Source organism: Cryptomeria japonica, chromosome 10 (genome assembly GCF_030272615.1).
Source record: "Cryptomeria japonica chromosome 10, Sugi_1.0, whole genome shotgun sequence".
Classification (NCBI taxonomy): Eukaryota; Viridiplantae; Streptophyta; class Pinopsida; order Cupressales; family Cupressaceae; genus Cryptomeria; species Cryptomeria japonica.
The window spans coordinates 439,138,437-439,153,798 of record NC_081414.1 but is presented as its reverse complement, the minus strand read 5'-3'; positions in this window follow the sequence as shown (position 1 = coordinate 439,153,798).

The window sequence follows — 15,362 nt, the reverse complement described above, 5'->3', positions numbered from 1 at the left end:
CAAAAGCAAAGAATATAGATGTTATAACAAGAGATTGTTGAGAATTATGGAGAGTGCTAATGTCAAAGTAGGTGAGTTGAGCAAAAGTCAAATCAAAGTTTATGAGAATGAACCAACAGTGCAAATGATTATATTTGAACCGGTAGCACATTTACCGAAACAGAGAGTTAAACTAGTTACTCCGACAACATCAGACAATTCTATAGTAACTGAAGAACATGGAAGAGGAACACAAAGTTAGAAGACTCCCAGGTATGTAAGATTAAATCATTCTGAAGATCAAATCATTGGGGATAAGAACAATGGAGTGATGACAACAAGAAAACCAGAAACTAATGAGGTATGTTTAATTTCACAAGTTGAACCGATATCAATAATTGAGGATTGTAAATATGAACATTGGTTAAAATCTATGGAAGAAGAATTAGATCAGATTGAGAAAAATAACACATGGACTTTGGTTCCCCGACCTAAAAATAAAAATGTCATTGGAACTAAATGGGTTTTTAGAAATAAATTTAATGAGGATGGTAAAGTTATAAGGAATAAGAATAGATTGGTTTGTAAAGGATATTCTTAGAAGGAAGGAATTGATTATGGAGAGACCTTTGCACCAGTAGCTAGGATTGAAGTTGTAAGATTATTTCTTGCCTATGATGCTTACAAAAACTACAAAGTTTAGCAAATGGATGTTAAATGTGCATTCTTGAATGGGGATTTTGATGAGGAAGTTTATATTGAGCAACCTTATGGTTTTTCACTATCAGATGATACTAATATGGTTTGTAGGTTAAGGAAAGCTTTATATGGACTGAAACAAGCACCTAGAGCTTGGTATGTAAGGTTGGATAAATATATTTTGAAGATTGGTTTTACTAAGGGTAGTGCCGACAGTAATTTTTATTATAAAATCATTGATGATGATTTGTTGATTATTGAAGTATTTGTTGATGACATTATTTCTAGAGGTGAAGACAAATTATGCTTAGAATTTTCTAATAATATGGAAAAAGAATTTAAGATGTCTATGATTGGTGAGATGAAATTTTTCTTAGGTTTGCAGATTACTCAGAATAACAAAGGTATTTTTATTTTTGAAACTAAATATGCTAAGGAATTGTTGAAGAAATTTTGTATGGAAGATTCTAAACCGGTAAGTACACCTATGGTTACAAGTGAGAAATTGACAAGAAAAGATGTTTCTGCATCGGTAAATCCTATAAGATACAAATCTATGATTAAAGGTCTCTTGTATTTGACTCAGACTAGACCTAACATTATGAATGTTGTTTGTATTGTTTTAAGATTTTAGAGTGATCCTAGAGAAAATCATGAGATGGCGGTGAAAAGGATTTTTAGATACTTGCAAGATACATAAGAATATGGCTTATGGTACCCTAAGGATGATAAATTCACTTTATGTGCATATACAGATGTTGATTGGGCTGGAGATGTTGATGTCCAGAAAAGTACTTCCAGTGGAGCTTTCTTTCTTAGAAAGAAGTTGGTTTCATGGATCAGTAAGAAAGAGCATGTACTTCTCTATCTACTGTTGAAGCTGAGTATGTTGCTTCTACTACTAACTATACACAAGTTTTATGGATGAAGCAAATTTTGAAGGATATAAAGGTGGATTGTGATGCACTAATAGTTATTCATTGTGATAACTATGCTGCTATTGATATATCAAAGAATCTGTTATTTCATTTTAAGACAAACCACATATCTAGCAAGTATAACTTTTTGGAGGAGAAGGTGGAATCAAATGAAGTTAAATTGGTTTATGTTAACACTAAAGAGCAAATTGCAGATATTTTCACTAAACCTTTATCCAAGGAATCATTTGAGTACCTAAGAGACAAATTGGGGGTTTCTGCCCCTCCGGCAGAGACTTGATTGATGCGGTTTGGTATCAGTTTGGTATGCATTATCATAGATACTATTCATTTCAGTACTAATGTGGGATGTGTTGGGTCTCAAATCAACAGATTGGATAGGTTCTAAGGAAATGCCAACTCCTATGATCAAACCCTCCAATTGATTTGGCCAACTTATAGAGTGAACCTATTTGGTTACTAACTCTCTCACTTTAGGCTCTGCAGGACCTAGGCGGGTATACCTACTCACTAGTTGTTCCTTCAACTAATGCTTTTTATAGCAGATTTAGTGTCTTAATCTGATATCTCCTAGTCTCATAATGGCATAAGTTTCTTAAACAGACTGATTTCAGATGTGTGTATTGATCTATGTATCTTACAAAAGTATATATGTTACACTTTGGCTAAATTACCTACTATACCTACTCTACTAATCCTAATGCTTGAAAGTAAAGGGTAATTGGTATGGTTAAAGGGTTTGTTTACAAATGATCAGTGCCTTTCCTCTTATTTGGGCTACAGAGTCTTATATTTCTTTAGGACTTATTGTGTAAACTTATGAGACAGTTTTTAAGCCCACCCCCTCTCGATGAGTCTGTCAGTTACTATTTCTTATGAGCTCTCTTTCAATGTCTATATTGTACACCGCCTGAATGAATTTAACCCTAACTTTAAGAGACCATCCAAGGAAGAATTACAAGGAACAATTACAATTTGCAAGTAAATCTTTTTGATCCAAATCTACAATATGAAACAAAGAATTTTACTGGAAGAACACAAATAACCTTATCTCCTTTAGATAATATCATAAGCAATTGCCTTCTGAAAATATGTTAACTCTCAACACATATGAGAAAGAAAATGCAACTAGTTATTTTTGATAAAAAGTTTAAAAGTACAAAATTACCTCCACCTCTTGTATCTCTTTATTCTCTCCTTTTTACATTTTACATCACACATATATATGTGGTTGAATGGTTTTCATACCCCTTTGGGTGAAAAGACACCCCCCTTTTAAATAAAAATAATTCCAAATCCCGAAATTGCCTTAGTTTATGTAATTAATTGTCACTTTACAAGTTGTTTAGGCATATTAGAGGTATTTTAAGGCTATTTTATGGGTATATAATGGATAAATGGTCTTTAAATGATGTAAATACCCCCTTTGGTGCTTCACAATCCATTTTTTATGCCCATTATTGTGTTTATGTTATGGTTTCATATTGTGCAACAAATATAAAACATATTACTTGTACCTATTCAATATATATATATATATATATATATATATATATATATGTATATATATATATATATGTATATATATATATATATATATATATATATATATATTTAGAATTTTTCTCATTTCTTGTCTTGGAATCTGAAATTCAAAAAATTTCAAAATTTAGGGTTCCAACAGGATGTTACTTCTCAAGGGGAGTAGTCAGATTTTGAGATTTAGAGTGATAATGGGAGATTGTTGGTTGTCTTCCACAGGGGGAGACTTGTTTGACTTTTCTTGGTACTTAGATGTTTTTCACATCTAGTTTTGCCATCAATACCAAAGGGGGAGATTGTTGGCCATTTGGTGGAATCGATTATATGTTGCATTGATGTTTTGTCATTGATGTCAACACTATCTATTTGGATGCTTTACTGGCACCCTTCTGGTACTGGTAGGTTGAGTGGTTTTTGGTCAAATTGGATCCGGCATGATCCGATAGGCTCCGGTATAATCTGGTGATGGAATTGGCTTACTCATGATGCTTATATTCATACTTGATCAGTTGGATTTGGTCTGGTGATTGGATACTATCCTGATTGCTAAGAAGCTTAGTTTCTGGTTCCGGTGAGGGTTTCGCCTTCAGAGCTTTTGGTGGAGATATTTGATGAATTGCCTAAGTAATGTTGGTGCAGCATCTAATAGAGTTCCAGGATGTTGTTGGTGATCATGTTTGAGACTTGGCCTTTGGAGATCATTGTTGAAGCGTGTGGACATATACTTGGTCCCGGTTGATCTAGGTTATGGACCGACATTTATGTAACTTGTGGATAGGACCTATTGATGTATTTTTGGGATGTCTTATGTGTTGGATATTATTTGTTTGGCCTAAGGCCGACATAGTTTGTAATTATGTAATTGGTTTATTGTCTGGTGGCTGACCTAATTGTTTATGGTTGAGGATTTGTATATATAGATGTAAGATCTCATTGTAGATCATCATGGTTAAGGTAAGAGGTCATGGTCAAGGACTGTAATATGTGAATAATGTAATATCATTCAGGCAGAGGAGTTGATCAACTATTTGAGATCGAATTGGGTTTATAAGGATTTAGTCCTCCGGTATTGAGCTTAACCAGAATTGTACTCTAGCATAGGAGATGTTATTTCTTGCAGTTCAACACTTCTCCGAATTGTAGTCTAGATTTGTATGTAGTCTGTGAGACTCCTTTTGTGATGAGCAGTGTGCTCTAGGTTGTTGGTCTTCCTACAAGTGTAGGTCCCTTCATTGTAATTCACATACTTACTACAGAAGTATTATCTGACTGGCTTCCCACCATGGTTTTTCCCTTTACCGAGTTTTTCACGTACAAATCTTGGTGTTCCATGAATGACTTTTATTCTGTGATTATTGTTTATCATTGATTGGATTAATTGTTATTCTGGTATTATTATTTTGGGTTCCATATTAAAGTTTAAATTGTTTAATGTTTTCAGTAATATGTGACAACTGATTCACCCCTCCACCCTCGTAGTTGTCTTTCGGTTATCTGAGCTATCTAATAATTGGTATCAGAGCTTTGGTCCTCTCTATAGAAACCTTAACCGCTTGAGGAAGATCTTATCTCGACTAACAGTCCAAGCTCATCTAGTTCTTCGGGAGATATCTTTAGAAGGGATATATTGAGGCTTGACGGAACAAATTACACAGTATGGAAGATTCTGATGGAGACTCATCTAAGATGTCTTGGCAAGGAGATTTGGGAGATCACACAGAATGGTGTCACACCCTATAATCTGGGATTTGGAAATCCTCCTCTGATAAACCTTGACAAGGAGCTTGAGAATGATTGTAGAGAAAGATAAGCCCTCGTGTGTGCACTTTCTGATCAGCAAATAATGGGATCAATTGACAAATCATCTGGAAAGGCTCTATGAGATAAGTTGGAGACTCTTAATGAAGGTTACCCTATAGTGAAGATTGCTAAACTTGATGGTTACTGGGTGAGATATGAGAACTTAAAGATGGAAGAAGATGAAAGGATTACTACATTCATGGAAAGGGTAAATGAGATTGTTATGGGAATTCAATGTTGTGGTGGAACTCTGAGTGAAGATGAAATTGTTTCTAAAGTCCTGAGAGCTCTGCCACCAGCTTACAAAATGAAGGCTACTGCTATCAATGAGCTGAGAACAATGTCTAATACATTTGTCAATAGAGATACATTGGTTGGGAAACTATCTTCTTTTGAGCTTGAGGAATTTGGACCTTCTAGAGCTGTGAAGACTAAACCTGCTTTTCATGCATCTATATCTACAACCAATAAGCAAGACTAGAAAGCTTTATATGCAAAAGAGTTAGAAGATATGAAGAGATAAGATGATGAGTTTGAGCAACTTGAAGCACTATTTTCTAGAATAGTACCGAAAGGACCGATAGGAAGTAAGTATGAAGGAAAAGCACCTTCTAAATTTTTTACATGTAATAAGATTGGTCATTTTGCATCTAGATATCCTGAAAGGAATTCAAGATTTGAAGAGATAGTTAAAAGATCATTTAAGCCTAACCTTGGATATCAGAACAAGTATAGATTCATGAAAAACAAAGATAAATAATGCTACATAGAAGATGAGGAAGGCATTATTGATTCAGATGATGAACTGACAGAAGACTCTACTAGTGGATCTAGTAATGGGTATTCTTGGCTATCAAGGAAGATGATACAACACCGGATGTACCGGAAGAGAAGGCACTTGCTGCTAAAATTGAGGACAAGGATGAATGGGTAATTGACAGTGGTTGTTCACATCATATGACTGGAGATAAAGGAAAGTTTCTATCTTTGCAAGAATTTGATGGTGGACTAGTTAGATTTGGAGATGACAAGGCATGTATGATAAAAGAAAAAGGAGCTATATAATTGGATGGTAAGAACAATACTGACAATGTTTATTATGTTGAAGGTTTGAAGCATAATCTTTTGAGTGTAGGAAAATTGGTAGACAAGGGATTTCAATTACAGTTCAAGGATTGGAAATGCAAAATCATTAATAGATCTGGCTTGGAGATTGCAACCAGTACACAAACAAAAGGTAATATATTTCATTTGAACTCTAGTGAGAAAACATGTTTGATTACATAGATTGATGCGAGTTGGTTATGGCATAAAAGGTTGTGTCATGTGAATTTTGATTTCATTGTGAAGATCAGTTCAACTAAGGTAGTTAGGGACTTACCTAAGATTATGAAGCCCTATAATCCGATGTCTAAAGAATGTCAAATGGGTAAACAGATAAGAACCTCTTTTAGGAGTATACAAGATAAATCAAATAATGTTATTGATCTTAATCATACTAATTTGTGTGGCCCTGCTAGAGTTAAAAGTTTTCATGGTGATAGATATTTCATGTTAATCATTGATGATTATTCTAGAATGATGTGGTTTACTTTTTTGAGAGAAAAATTTGAAGCATTTAAAAAGTTTAAAATATTTAAGGCTAAAGTAGAAGCTGAGACATGATTTAAGATTAAATGTTTGATATCAGATCATGGTGGAGAATTCACTTCCAGTGAGTTTAATAGCTTTTGTGACAAGCATGGTATAAGAAGATAATTTTTTGCTCCCCGGACACCTCAGTAGAATGGAGTTGTGGAAAGGAAGAATAGAAATATCTTGGATTCTGCTAGAGAAATGATGATGGAAGCTAATCTACCTCATATCTACTAGCAAAAAGTAGTGAGTACAATGGTTTATACATTAAATAGAGTACATATCAAAGGAGAAACCGGTAAGATAGTTTATGAATTATGGTCTGGCAATACACCTACAGTTAAGTATTTCAAAAAATTTGGTAGTAAATGTTATATTAGGAGAGATGATACTATTGGGAAATTTGATCCTATATGTGATGAAGGCATATTTCATGGTTATTCTAATGAAAGAAAAGCATATAGATGTTATAACAAGATATTGTAGACAATTGGGGAGAGTGTTAATGTCAAAGTAGTTGAGCTGAGAAAAAAGTCAAATCATAGTTTATGAGAACGAAGCGGCAGTGGAAATCATTATATTAGAATTGGTAGAACATTTAACAGAATAGGGAGTTGAACCAGTTACTCTGGCAACATCAAAAAATTCTTTAGTAACTAAAGAACAGTGAAGAGGAACAGAGAATTAGAAGACTCCCGGGTATGTAAGATTGAATCTTTCTAAAGATCAAATCATTGGGGATAAGAACAATGGAGTGATGACAAGAAGAAGACTGGAAACTAATGAGGTATGTTTAATTTCACAAGTTGAACCGGTATCAATAATTGAGGCTTGTAAAGATGAACATTGGTTAAAAGCTATAGAAGAAGAATTAGATCAGATTGAGAAAAATAACACATGGACTCTGGTTCCCCAGCCTAAAAATAAAAATGTCATTGAAACTAAATGGGCTTTTAGAAATAAATTTAATGAGGATGGTAAATTTATAAGGAATAAGGCTAGATTTGTTTGTAAAGAATATTCTCAGAAGGAAGGAATTGATTATGGAGAGACCTTTACATCGGTAGCTAGGATTGAATCTGTAAGATTATTTCTTGCCTATGTTGCTTACAAAAACTACAAAGTTTATCAGATGGATGTTAAATGTATATTTTTGAATGGGGATCTTGATGAGGAAGTTTATATTCAGTAACCTGATGGATTTTCACTATCAAATGATACTAATATGGTTTGTAGGTTAAGGAAATATTTATATGGACTAAAACAAGCACCTAGAGCTTGGTATGCAAGGTTGGATAAATATCTTTTGAAGATTGGATTTACTAAGGGCAGTGCTGACAGTAGTTTATATTATAAAATCACTAATGATAATATATTGATTATTGAAGTATTTGTTGATGACATTATTTTTGGAGGTGAAGACAAACTGTTCTTAGAATTTTCTAAGAATATAGAAAAATAATTTCAGATGTCTATGATTGGTGAGATGAAATTTTTCTTAGGTTTGCAGATTACTCAGACTGACAAAGGCATTTTTATCTGTCAAACTAAATATTCTAAGGAATTGTTGAAGAAATTTGGCATGGTAGATTCTAAACTGGTAAGTACACCTATGGTTATAAGTGAGAAATTGACAAAGAAAAGATGTTTCTATATCGGTAAATCCTACAAGATACAAATCTATGATTGGGGGTCTTGTTTATTTGACTCAGACTAGACCTGACATTATGAATGTTGTTTGTATTGTTTCAATATTTCAGAGTGATCCTAGAGAAAATCATGAGATGGCGGTGAAAAGGATTTTTAGATACTTGCAAGGTACATCAGAATATGGCTTATGGTACCCTAAGGATGATAACTTCACTTTATGTGCATATACAGATGTTTATTAGGCTGGAGATGTTGATGACCAGAAAAGTACTTCTGGTGGAGATTTCTTTCTTGGAAAGAAGTTGGTTTCATGGATCAACAAGAAACAGTCATGTACTTTTCTATCTACTACTAAAGCTGAGTATGTTGATGCTGCTACTAATTGTACACACATTTTATGGATGAAGAATATGTTGAAGGATATAAAGGTAGATTGTGATTCACCGGTAGTTATTCATTGTGATAACTCTATTGTTGTTGATATATCAAAGAATCCAGTATTGCTTTCTAAGACAAAGCACATATCTATCAAGTATAACTTTTTGAAGGAGAAGGTGGAAGCAAATGAAGTTAAACTGGTTTATGTGAACACTAAAGAGCAGATTGCAGATATTTTCACTAAACCTTTATCCAAGGAATCATTTGAGTACCAGAGAGACAGATTGGGGGTTTCTGTCTCTCCGGCAAAGACTTGATTGATGAGGTTTGGCATCAGTCCAGTATGCATTATCAAAGATACTATTCATTTCGGCACTGATGTGGGATGCTACTGCTCAGGGGGAGTAGTCAGCTTTTGAGATTCAGAGTCTTATGCTTTGATATTTCTATCTGATTTCTAGCATTGATGTCAAAGCGGGAATGATATTGATGTGAAAAAGTTAAAGATGTTATTCAAAGGGGGAGTGATAATGGGAGATTGTTGGTTTTTTTCCACAGGGAGAGACTAGTTTGGTATTTCTTGGTACTTAGATGTTTTTTACATCTAGTGTTGCCATGAATTCCAAAGGGGGAGATTGTTGGCCATTTGGTGGAATTGATTATGTGTTTCATTGATGTTTTGTCATTGATGCCAACACTATCTATGTGGATTCTTTACCGGCACCCTTCTGGTCCTAGTAGGTTGAGTGGTTTCTGGTTAACTTGGATCCGGCATGATCCAGCAAGCTCTGGTATAATCTGGTGATGGAAATGTCTTATTCATGATGATTATACTCATACTTGATCAGTTGTCTTTGGTCTGGAGATTGGATGTTGTCCTGATTGTCGAGAAGCTTAGTTTTTGGTTTCAGCGAGGGTTTCACCGATAGAGATTTTGGTAGAGATCGTTGATGAATTGCCTAAGTAATGTTGGTGCAACTTTTGATAGAGTTTCAGTGCTATTGGTGATCATGTCCGAGACTTGGTGTTTGGAGATCATTGTTGAAGCATGTGGACCTATACTTGGTCTTGATTGATCTAGGTTATGGACCAGCATTGATGTAACGTGTGGATAGGACCTATTGATGTATTTTTGGGATGTCTTATGTGTGGATATTATTTGTTTTGCGTTAGGCTGACATAGTTTGTAATTATGTAATTGGTTTATTGTCTGGTGGCCGACCTGATTGTTTATGGTTGAGGGTTTGTATATATAGATGTGAGATCTCATTGTCGATCAGCATGGTTAAGGTAAGAGGTCATGGTCAAGGATTGTAATGTGTGAATAATGTAATATCATTGAGGTAGAGGAGTTGATCAAAATTGGTTTATGAGGATTCAGTCCTCCGGTATTGAGCTTAACCTGAACTGTTCTCTGGCATAGGAGATATTATTTCTTGCAGTTCAACACTTCTCCGGATTGTAGTCTGGATTTGTATGTAGTCAGTGAGACTCCTTTTGTGATGAGCAATGTGCTCTAGGTTGGTGGCCTTCCTACAAGTGCAAGCCCCTTCATTGTAATTCACATACTTACTGTAGAAGTATTATCTGACTATGGGTAGGCTTCCCACCATGGTTTTTCCCTTTACCGGGTTTTCCACGTACAAATCTTGGTGTCATGTAAATGGCTTTTATTCTGCGATTATTGTTTATGCTTGATTGGATTAACTGTTATTTCGGTATTATTATTTTGGGTTCAGGTATTAAAGTTTAAATTGCTTAATGCTTCCAGTAACCTATGACAATTGATTCCCCCCCCCCTCTCAGTTGTCTTCTGATTATCTGAACTTTCTAACACAAGGATCAACATGTCCCATCTAATCGACATGTCAAAAAAAAGTAAAATATGATCCAAAAAGAAGAAGAAAAATCTAAAAAGGCACAAAGGCCCACTGAGCAAAAGAAAGAAAAAGAAAAAGTTATATGGGTTCCTAAGGCACTTGTAGAAGCAATGTGTTCCAAGGAACTACAAAAGCATTAAAAATAAAAAACCATGTGGATCCCTAAGCAGCTCCTTGAAGCACAATAGTCTAAAGAAAAAATCAAATTGGCATCCAAAATTGTTATTCCTCCATCCAAACCTTCCAAATCTATTCCTCCATCACCTCCTTCATCCATTTTGGATCCTTGTGTCCCAAAATCCTTGGTTGTGCCTCCATCCAAATCTTAAAATCTAAGATCCACTTTTCCTTCATCACACCACACCTCAAGATGTGTGCCAATATTGATCTCGCTAAAATTTCCATTCTCTCATGCACCAACCTTTCAATATCCGATCTACTATCCAACACCTCTTTTTCACTCTTCCATCCCCTTTATCCAATCCTTTGCATAAGACTTTACCCTAGTTTCATCACAAAATCCAAAACTAAGGAAATCAACATTGGATATGTTGAACATGTACACTTAGTTGAGTCCTTATATCCTATTGGAAAATACATCTTTATCCAACTCTTCAAACAAAGACCAATGAACTACCTACACAAAACTCCCTCACCCTACGAATAACATGCACCTTAAATGATATTATATCTAAGGGTTGGGTTAGTTTCGATTTTTCTTTTTGCATTGCATATCATTTTATTCAAAGCACCACATCACATATAGTTTCTTTTTTAAATGCATCGCATTCACAAAATTTTTGCATTTGCATATAGCAACATTAATAAAACAAGGCAATTGTCCAAGTTTATCATTTGTTTGCATTCAAGACAAACAATGGTCATCTCCTTTCTTAGATATTTAGACATGAAGTCTTTGAGGTCCTAAGGTCATTCATTTTCAACATTACCCCATGACTATGCTTTACTTATTGGTGGGTAGTGATTTCACTATTGAGACTTGTTAACCCAAAATCTCTTAATTGCTATATTTCAAACACATTAACAAAATCTCTAATTCATTCTAGACACCTAGTTGATCACATGACTAGTGAAAAATCTAAAATTCTACTTCAGCATCGTTGTAATTGTCACACCCAAGTAGGTTTCATTACTTACGAGTAAAGGCAAGAAAAAGAAAAAAGAAAAAAGAGTGTTGCCAAATATTCATCTCATGGCAAAAGAGCAATGATATATAACTGAAATATCACGCATGCGGATGAGACAAAAAGCTTGACTATGGGAACATGCAAGTAACTCCATTAGGGCTATGAACGCCTACTACCAATGGAGCAATATTTGATAAATTATAGTCTATAACCTCGTCGGAGCTCTAAAAGATTGCAAGCAGTAAGGCTGTATTTGGGATGCTTTTTATGTTAGAATAATCCACATAGCTAGCCATATAGGATGTTAAGGATCTTTAGTGAACACAAGAGAAGGAATTAACTCATTTGTACTCACATGAGCAAAAGAAGATCAAAGTTTCAAGAACCAATGGGGAATTTTTTTGCATCTCCATTTGTAAATCCTAGTCACTAAGTGTGTTAATTTGGATGTTCCAAAGGACCTTAAGGATCGATTGACCTATTATCTATGAAATGTTTTGTACCTCCAATTCAATTGGTGTATTATGAAATGCTAAACAAACACAGTCACCCTTGTTCAAATAAAAAATGCATCTTCATCATGCATATTGCATTAACATAGGTCATATCAAAAATTCATTGTCTCCACACGCATTCTGCAAATCATCCTGTCTTTTAGGTCTACATAATGGGGGCATAGCTAAGAAAAAAATCATAAAAAGTCCTGAAAAAAAAATCATAAAATGTCCTAAAAAAATCCTAAAAATCATATCAACGCAAATTTGGCATTTCTTGTTTTAATTCCCGCTTTCCTACATCTTTGCATTAGCTTGAAAACAATCACTAAAACTGTTTGAGATATGATTGACATTTTCTTTGTGTGTTGTCTTTTAAATTGATTTTCATTTATTATTCCCTCTGAGTAACTCAAGGAAGTATATCTTGACGAAGAGGAGCAATGACTGGGGGCATAATACTTTTCTTTGTTTTGTGCTTGTAGGAATAATTTTGATGATCTGAAAACATCTCATAAGCTGGGTGTCTATGATAAGTGCCTTCACATCAAGGTGAAATCTCCACACATACCTCGACTCTATTTATTTGTATGCTACATGGAGGTTGCAATCATTTCCTTGTATTTTTTTAGTAAATTTAGTTATTATGCAATCTAGATGCATGCTTAATTTGTCCTAGGATATGAACGATAAAAGGGTCATTGTAGACAAGATAATTAATGTTGCATATGAAAATAAAGGAACTTTGCTCTATCTGGTTTGTTTGCACGCAAGTAACATTCAGGTCATCCTGGCTCTTCATGCCTTGGTGCTTATGTCTATCTCCGACATTGTAAAACACTCAGTGATGATAAATAAGCAAACCGAATCCAGTGACTAAGTTTTAGGTTGCATTCATACTAAGTTTTGCATTTAAAGTGATTTCTGCATGATAACATTATTCTCTTCATCCTTTGAATAAGAGCCTGAATTTAAAACAATCATCATTTCTTTGCTAATTTTGGGATCAAAACCGAAATCTAACGTCAATTTTCTAATCAAATTCTTACAATGTTGACCACTTGGCACTTTCATCTTCCCATCAATCTTTACATCATTTTGCACTCAAATATTTTTCAAATCAATTTTGATCTTAATTGAATTCTCAAATTAATCTTCGTGCTTGGATTATCATCGATAAATCATTTTATTAAACAAAAATGCCTAAAATCACTGGGATCTCGCTATCTTTCGATTTCACTCCCAAGGGGGCATACTCATTACATCATCATTATCAGTGATTACATCATCGAAAAGTCAAGATTTTTTTTTTAAATCCTCATCAAAAGTCTAGCAACAAATATTTTCAAATCAAAGCTTAATCATACTTCAATCAATCTCTAGGGGCATATCAGTTTCATCGCACCAAATCAAGATGATATTGTCTTCATCTGAATCAGTCTCTTAATGGTAATCAATTTCATCGCATCTCAGTTATTCGTTTAAACCTAATCAAGGTTTTAAAAAGTCTTTTTGATAGTGATCACACACTCAATCCAAATAGGTGTTCAATTTCACCACATCAAATCAAGCTGGACATTCTATTTTTTTAATCGGTTCTTGTTATATCAAGTTTGGAATCGGTTTTATCTCTTTACTCAACCAATCCTAGTTCAATCAAGTTTGGGATCGGTATCACTTTAATCAACCTGTTTAGTTTCATCACTTCAAATCAAGTTGAACATCTCACTCTTCATTGGTTTGTGATCCATCGAGTTCAGAACCGATATCTCTTTGACGTCAACTATTATTTGAATCAATGCATTGCTCGCACATCAATTCAAAGAGGGGAAAATGTAATACCCTAAAAATGGTCATCTAAACCATGGGCCCCTAATCTCGGCTACATCACCAAGGTCCTAACCAAATTAATCTTGGGAATATAATTAATTAATTCATCAATCATCAATGTCACATGGCAAATAAATCATTCTAAATTAATTAAATGTTTATTTAATTAATTAATCATTTAAAGTAAATCATTTTAATCAATTATCCTATTTATTTAATTAAATATTCTAGCATATTTAATTAATAAAAAAAATTGCCATTAAATCCTCAAAAATGAATTAATTTGAAAAGCAAAAAGGAATTAATTTAAAAAAAGGAATGAAAATGAGAAAAGAAATCAACTTGAGATATTTCTTTTTCTAAATTTGAGATAACTTGAGAAATCTCAGAAAAGCAAGAAATTAAATTGAATAAATCATTTTATCTAAAATTAAAATTCCAAAGCAAATCTTGAGGAAAGAAGTTTAGTTGCATTGAAAAGGCTTTTTCTAATAAAAATCTTGAGCAAATAAGAGGAATGTGCATGGAATCAACTAATTTTATCTCAAGTGTATGGAATCAACTAATTTTATCTCCAATGCAAACTCAGACTTATAATCTCAATGCATTCAATCAAGCTTTAATTGGAATTTATCTCAAGATTAACTTAATCTAATCTTCTCTGAAATTGAATCAAATCATCCAATTATTTCAATTCACTTGGATTGTGCTTTTTCTTAAGGAATCTCAACCGCTCATCATTAATTGATCTTGACCGTTGGTCTCTGTTTGAATTCTCTATAAATTCATCCTTTCATCTCTCATTCAAGACACCCTGGAGATTTATTGTTATTATGCAATTTTTTCTCTAGAGTCATTGAGAATATTGTGCTTTGATATTATTGTTTCTTAGCTTTTTGTATATTAGTTTAATTGTTCATAGCTTAATCTTGCATATCTATCTTAATCTTGCATTCATAGCTTAATCTTGCATCCATTTAGCTTAATTTTGATCTCATATAGATTAAATCCTTTGTCTTGGTGTAGTCTAGTCACTGGTATTGCTTAGATAATTCTGAGAGCAAGTTTATACTCACATCTTTTAGAAGGCAATAGGTCGATTTGTTATGGTTTTTATATCCATGATTACATCTGTCTAACCATGCATGCAATGATTTATTGAAGTGTTGCATCTTACAACTTACATATTACCACTTTTTACACACACAACTACATAACTGGAAGAGGCTGGCTTGGTCATCTTCAGTGTTTGTAATTCAATTTGTAGTTCAGACATCCCGCTGCATAAGCGGTCGAGCGATCTTTGTTTGTAATTTTCCTCCCGCTGCATAAGCAAATGAGTTGAGTTTGTTTAGTGATAAGTCCTCCCCCTGAAATATCATGGTAGAG